Source organism: Leiobunum rupestre, chromosome 3 (assembly GCF_980474605.1).
Source record: "Leiobunum rupestre chromosome 3, qqLeiRupe1.1.hap1, whole genome shotgun sequence".
Taxonomy (NCBI): Eukaryota; Metazoa; Arthropoda; class Arachnida; order Opiliones; family Sclerosomatidae; genus Leiobunum; species Leiobunum rupestre.
The window spans coordinates 77,478,834-77,485,754 of record NC_143386.1 but is presented as its reverse complement, the minus strand read 5'-3'; the positions used below and the strand labels follow the sequence as shown (position 1 = coordinate 77,485,754).

The following is a 6,921-nucleotide window of genomic DNA, read 5'->3' as shown; positions in this document are numbered from 1 at the left end:
GAAAAAACCAGCCCTTTTCTTATACTCAAAACTATAGTTAAAAACACCCTTTGAAAAACTATAAATAAGTATGACCAGAAGTAGATAATATTAAAATCATTAGTTTAATTATTTAAATTAGTAAGTATTATTAATTTTGAAAGGAAAGTAATTAATAATAATAATTCAATTCAATTCAATTCAATTCGAGTTCATTACCTGCATATAAACATGTTTACAAAAACACTTTTCAGATATATACAGGGTGGTCATATTACATTACATTACATTAAAGGTTTATATTAATAAAAGAAATTGTCGACTTTTCCAGCTTCGTTTTGACATAAAACATATTAAATTCGTTTAAAATATGAAAATTTTAAGACATTGCACAAAAAAATAAACAAAAGAGACTTGTATTGAATAACGTTTCATTAAATTATGTAATTTCGCAATTCTTATTTGTTATACCGAACTGGTCAGAAGTGTTTTTAAGAGCGTTTTTAAACAATGACTTATTATTACAGAAGAGGTCTAATTTAGTACAAACATGATTATAATCAGTCTGGCTGCGTCTTATTGCATCTAGACATGATTTGACATTGGATACATCAAATGTTTCAGTAATAATAATAATTATAATAATAATAATCAGCTAGGCTAATACCCAAGGCTCCCATTTTAATAAGACTCCCTCTAATCAAGCCGTGCGCCATGACACTTTATCTTTTAAATAACCATTAACGTGTACGCGTAGCCTATTTTAATACGACTCCCTCTAATCAAGCAGTTCGCCATGACACTTTATCTTTTAATAAACATTAACGTGTACGCGTAGCCCATTTCAATAAGACTTCCTCTAATCAAGCCGTGTGCCATGACACTTTATCTTTTAATAACCATTAACGAGTGCGCATAGCCGATTTTAATAAGACTCTCTCTAATATAGCCGTGCGCCATGACACTTTATCTTTTAAATAACCATTTACGTGTACGCGTAGCCCATTTCAATAAGACTCCCTCTAATCAAGGCGTGCGCCATGACACTTTATCTTTTAATAAACAATAACGTGTACGCGTAGCCCATTTCAATAAGACTCCCTCTAATCAAGCAGTTCGCCATGACACATAATCTTTTAATAACCATTAACGTGTACGCATAGCCAATTTTAATAAGACTCCCTCTAATCTAGCCAGCGCCATGACACTTTTTCTTTTAAATAACCATTAACGTGTAAGCGTAGCCCATATCAATAAGACTCCCTCTAATCTCGCCGTGCGCCATTACACTTTATGTTTTAAATAACCATTAACGTGTACGCGTAGCCCATTTCAATAAGACTCCCTCTAATCAAGCCGTGCGCCATGACACTATCTTTAAAATTTATAATTTCGTTTTGTCATTAAGGAAAAACCAGATCAAATTTCACAAATTATGTCATCAAATAAAACGTGATTAAAGAGGTATAAGTTAAGATCCATGTAGTTAAGTTTCTAAAATGCTGTGAAAATTTTTCATTAATTAATTTAAAATTAAATGAAACGCATATGTGCGTTTGAAGATGAAAATTAAAAATATCGTTATATTGCATTTAAAACCCGTTTATTACCTTAGCTATGTTTACATTCACATCGGGAATTAGCTTTTGAACTCTAGACGTGTGCAGTTCCACGAAAGCACTTTTAGCTAATAAGCGAATAATAGGGGATGGATTGTCCGCTATAGCGCGAGTTCGATTAAATATGGTTATGGGTATATTAATGGCGAAACTTGGTAAACCTAAACCGCCGTCCCCGGAGGGCGTATAAAAAAAAGCGTCAGGAGTGTAATGTGGTAGACGGCAAATCTTTTAATTACAGCCCTAACCTTTAAATCGAATCTCCTATGAATGGCTTTACTAATATTAGATAATGACAAAGAATGCACGAACCTCGGAATAAGAAACATCTTGAGCAATATCAGCTTTTGGTTCGGAAACAATTTGGACCGATGAAGTTTGTTCAAAAGGTCTTCCAGCTCGGCCAATTGAGAACATCGTTTACCGTCGTGCCCATAACAAACTCCAAGGTACTTGAAAATAATATTGACCGTGATGGGCTTCATGAACTTGCCATTTAGCTAAAATACATGAAGCATATGAACTACTATTTTACCGGTGTATGTAAATTTGCGGAAAACTAAGGAGTGACATTTATTAACGTTAATCTTCAAAACCAGATACGAGATCTAGCACGCCGCACAGCTGAAACATTCCACGGGAAGGCCCCGACGCTGGTCCGAGCTCAACCGAACCGTTGTCGGCCAGTCTCGCCCAGTCCCGGTGCAGTGCCAGACCCGCTCGGACCTCAGCCGGACTGGCCCAGCCCTCAGAGCCAATCCTTGTCCCGAAGTTACGGATCGGTTTTTGCCAACTTCTCTTACCTACATTTTTCTATCAACTAGAGGCTGTTCACCCTGGAGACTTGCTGCGGATATGGGTACGGTCCGGCACGAAAGTCACTTCTTCTTACTCGGATTTTCAAGGGCCGATGAGAGTGCACCGGACTCCGCACGAGACGCGGAGCTTTACGGAAACACAATCCCTATCTCCGGGCGAGCCGATTCCAGGGAGTCGAATCCTTACAAAGAAAAGACAACCCTTCCCGGGTATCCCATCGACGTCTCCGAGCTCGTTTGCGTAACCGCAGTGTACCCCCGAAGGGGACAATCTCCGTGTCCGGATTAGGGAATATTAACCCGATTCCTTTTCGGTCACCAGCTAGACTTGGATTGAGAGGTCTCGCCTCTGAACGGATTTCTCCTATCCCTTAGGACCGACTGACCCATGTTCAACTGCTCTTCACATGGAACCCTTCTCCACCTCAGTCCTCAAGGTGCTCACTTGAGTATTTGCTACTACCACCAAGATCTGCGCCAGAGGCGGCTTCAGGCGGGCTTACGCCCGGCACCATCGACGCGCGCCTCGGTGCCCCTCCTACTCACAACTGTTTAAAATACAAGTGTTTCTACAGCTGCGGCCGGGTATGGGGTCGACGCTCAAGCGCCATCCATTTTCACATGTTAGACTCCTTGGTCCGTGTTTCAAGACGGGTCGGGTGGTTTACCGACCTACTCGCTGCTGACTACCTGAGCAACGGTGAGTGCGGACGAATACCAGCGGAGATCGCCGGCAGCCGCTCACACAAAGGTGAAACGGCCGACCAAGCGACAACACCTGTCCCGTCGCATCGCTCCCATTAAAAGTGATAGTGCTCGGTGTAGCCCGCACAGGGCTAGAATCGTCCCTGGTCTGGCTATCGCTCACTCGTGAAACGAGCCGGCTAAAACACCGGCCGCACACTCCCGAAAGAGCGCACCGCCGGCCACCTTCCGGTGATCTTTCAGTGACAAGACCGGTCGCAGAGTAGTTTGAACGGAAGGAAATGCGCCAAACGGTCCGCAGCCATCGCACGCCCGGCCGACCGAAGTCCGCACCATTTAAAACGCGCGACACTTACGGTCACGTCCGACTGAATTTCTCCGACGATCACCTTCGAGGGCCCACCCGTTTACCTCTAAACGGTTTCACGCACTCTTGAACTCTCTCTTCAAAGTTCTTTTCAATTTTCCCTCACGGTACTTGTTCGCTATCGGTTTCGTGGTCGTATTTAGCCTAAGATGGAGTTTACCACCCACTTAGGGCTACATTCTCAAGTAACCTGACTTCAAGGAATTTTGCATCAGCCGGAGACACCAAGCGACTATGGGCCTTGCACCCTCTATGGGCGAGAGCCCCAGTCAGGGGGACTTGCACTTAGGTCAACCTTCGGTCGCGCTATTCCTAAACACAAAATTTCACTCCCGCCCCTTTGGGACGGGCGCTTGGGTGCTGGGCTGCTCCCTGTTCGCTCGCTGCTACTAAGGGAATCTCAGTTGATTTCTTTTCCTGCCCTTATTTATATGTTTAATTTCAGCGGGTTATCTCGTCTGATCTGAGGTCGACAAACGGTTGGAATCGACGGAGACTTCCTATTCGATTAAAAAATAAATCTTTCGGAATTCTCGCGCTATTTCGGCGTAACCTTTTCGTTTTTTTAAAAAAATATTTAACTCTTCCGACCACCCGTACTGGAATAGAATTCTGTTTGGATGGCCCGGGCCACCTCGAAACGCGAGAAACTCGCGTTCCAGGCTTCCCAGAAGGAAGAGGTGAGTACGGCGTGCCAATTTCCCCGTAAGGAAAGGTTGGTCGCCTCTAGCGCTCTTTAAATCGATCCTCGGAAGCCGAGGAAACGATCACCGAAGCCCGAATTTTCCCCGAAGGAAAAAAACGGTGCAGTGGTAATCCGACCCTCACACACGCGAAACTTCGGGAAATACCCGAGGTTGCTATGTGCGTTCAAAAGATAAGTGCTCAATGTGTGCTGCAATTCACACCAAGTCTCGCAGCTGGCTGCGTTCTTCATCGACCCACGAACCGAGTGATCCACCGCTTAGTCGTATATAATTTTTGCATTATAAGAACCCTTGTAATATAGAAGAAAAAAAGGCGAACGCCGTCGTCGCGAAACGACGGACGCTCTTTGGCGGAAGTTATACGGATAAAAGGAACCCATCGAGCTGCCACGACGCCATAAATCGTGGCCCGAGCCTTCCGGCGTACTGACACGACGAGTTCCCACTCCACGAACGAAGCGCACTGCGACGTTCGAGGAGATTTTTTTATTTTAGAGATTTTAAGAAAGTCGTTACCGAATTGCACGGGTCGATCATTTTGAAAGAATCGCGCAAACGACCACGGCGCTCTCGTTCTCTCACTCGGAGAAAGATAAGAAAAACGAAATTGAGATCGAACCGTCGTAGGAACAAGAGGAACCCTAGTCACAATCGCGTGCTTTCGGCGAAACTCGAAGCTCCTTCGACGCGGGCGTTAGTCGGTACAGGCTCAATCGGCTCAGCTTCCAACTGCAACGCGCCCGTCCTTTCTCGGCATCGTTCTTCAACGCACTACAATCGGTGACTCGTGTACTAACTCTCTGGTAGTTCCGAAGCCAACGGGTACTACTTTTTACATAGCACCCGCCTCCGCGAAAACCCCTACGAAACCTACAATTTTTCGAGGTGAAACGTTTTTTTAGCCTAATCGAGAAAAACTTTTTCGGCTCCGGTTAACGTTATATAACCGCAGTATCGATAATGATCCTTTCGCAGGTTCACCTACGGAAACCTTGTAACGACTTTAACTTCCTCTAAATGATCAAGTTTGGTCATCTTTCCAGTACGGCGGTGTGACCCGAAAGCCGCTCCGAGCACCAGTCCGAAGACCTCACTAAATCATTCAATCGGTAGTAGCGACGGGCGGTGTGTACCAAGGGCAGGGACGGAATCAACACGAGCTAATGACTCGCGCTTACTGAGAATTCCTCGTTCAAGGGGGACAATTACAAGCGCCTATCCCTATCACGAAGGAGGTTCATCTGATTACCCAGTCCTGCCGGACAGGGGTAGATACACGTTGATTCCTTCAGTGTAGCGCGCGTGTGGCCCCGGACATCTAAGGGCATCACAGACCTGTTATTGCTCTGTCTCGTGCGGCTAAACGCCGCTTGTCCCTCTAAGAAGGAAGACCGACACAAGCGATCGGTCGCCTATTTAGTAGGTTAGAGTCTCGTTAAATATCGGAATTAACCAGACAAATCGCTCCACCAACTAAGAACGGCCATGCACCACCACCCTACGAATCAAGAAAGAGCTCTTAATCTGTCAATCCTTTCGGTGTCCGGGCCGGGTAAGTTTTCCCGTGTTGAGTCAAATGAAGCCGCAGGCTCCACTCCTGGTGGTGCCCTTCCGTCAATTCCTTTAAGTTTCAGCTTTGCAACCATACTTCCCTCGGAACCCACAAACTTTGGTTTCCCGGAAGCTGCCCGCCGAGTCAATTGAGTAACTCAGGCGGATAGCTGGTTGGCATCGTTTATGGTAAGAACTAGGGCGGTATCTGATCGCCTTTGAACCTCTAACTTTCGTTCTTGATTAATGAAAACATTCTTGGCAAATGCTTTTGCTGTAGTTCGTCTTGCGACGCTCCAAGAATTTTACTTCTAGCGTCGCAATACGAATGCCCCCGTCTGTCCCTTTTAATCATTACCTCGTGTTCCGAAAACCAACACAATAGAACTCGAAGTCCTCTTTCATTATTCCATGCACCATTATTCATGCGGGACGCCTGCTTTGAGCACTCCAATTTTTTCAAAGTAAACGTGGCGGGCACCGACGACACTCAATCAAGAGCACCGAAGGAAAACCGCCAGGATGTTCAGGCCAGGCAGTAGCCGCCGAAGCGGACCGCCCGTCTGTAACTGAGATTCAACTACTGTAGCCGTTTCCGGCCCTAATCGACGCCCGGAGTGTTTTGGCAGCACTGCCCAACGGTATTATTAACAGGCGCACTTTGCCCGAGCGGGGTTAGTCGCATTATTGGTTTTGCATCACTCGGTAGTGGCAGAAGTGTACGAAGCGTTCAATGGCTACATCCTCACTAGCTGACCGGAATGGCACCTTTGTGCTACCTCAAGTATTGTGTTATTTCATATTTTAACCCTTAAGCCTATGTGTTGTTTGGGAACAGTAATTCATTGTGTAGCTCGCTCTTAGGCCTCCGCAGGCACGTTACCAACCCTCGAGAGTAGAGTGGCTACATAATTGGTGGCAACGGTAAACGGTTATTTTATTATAATTATTGTGTGATATGCAGTCTGGTGGACCTCATGTTTGTTAATTTTCGTTCATATTTATGCGTTTTTCGCCGTTGTGCGGTAGTTTTTGCCTCTTTATTGGTCAGTCGCCATATTGTTTTTGCGGCCTTGGTAGTTTAGCGGTGAAGCCCCCTTTCTTGCTGTTTTAGGGTTGGTTGTGTTCGCCCAATGATCTTTATGTTTTAATTTTACGATAGGTTTAGTTGAGTT

General features: G+C 45.3%; 1 non-coding gene and 2 pseudogenes across 1 annotated transcript; all 3 read right to left on the bottom strand.

Moving 5' to 3' along the window:
- Nucleotides 1-2,105: 2,105 nt before the first annotated feature.
- On the bottom strand, nt 2,106-3,960 carry LOC149954633 (large subunit ribosomal RNA; annotated as a pseudogene).
- Nucleotides 3,961-4,306: 346 nt separating this feature from the next.
- On the bottom strand, nt 4,307-4,460 carry LOC149954632 (5.8S ribosomal RNA). Its single transcript, XR_016480155.1, has one exon. It is a non-coding gene; the product is annotated as a 5.8S ribosomal RNA (ribosomal RNA).
- A 693-nt stretch (nt 4,461-5,153) lies between these two features.
- Nucleotides 5,154-6,368, bottom strand: LOC149954631 (small subunit ribosomal RNA; annotated as a pseudogene).
- Between the last annotated feature and the right edge of the window lie 553 nt (nt 6,369-6,921).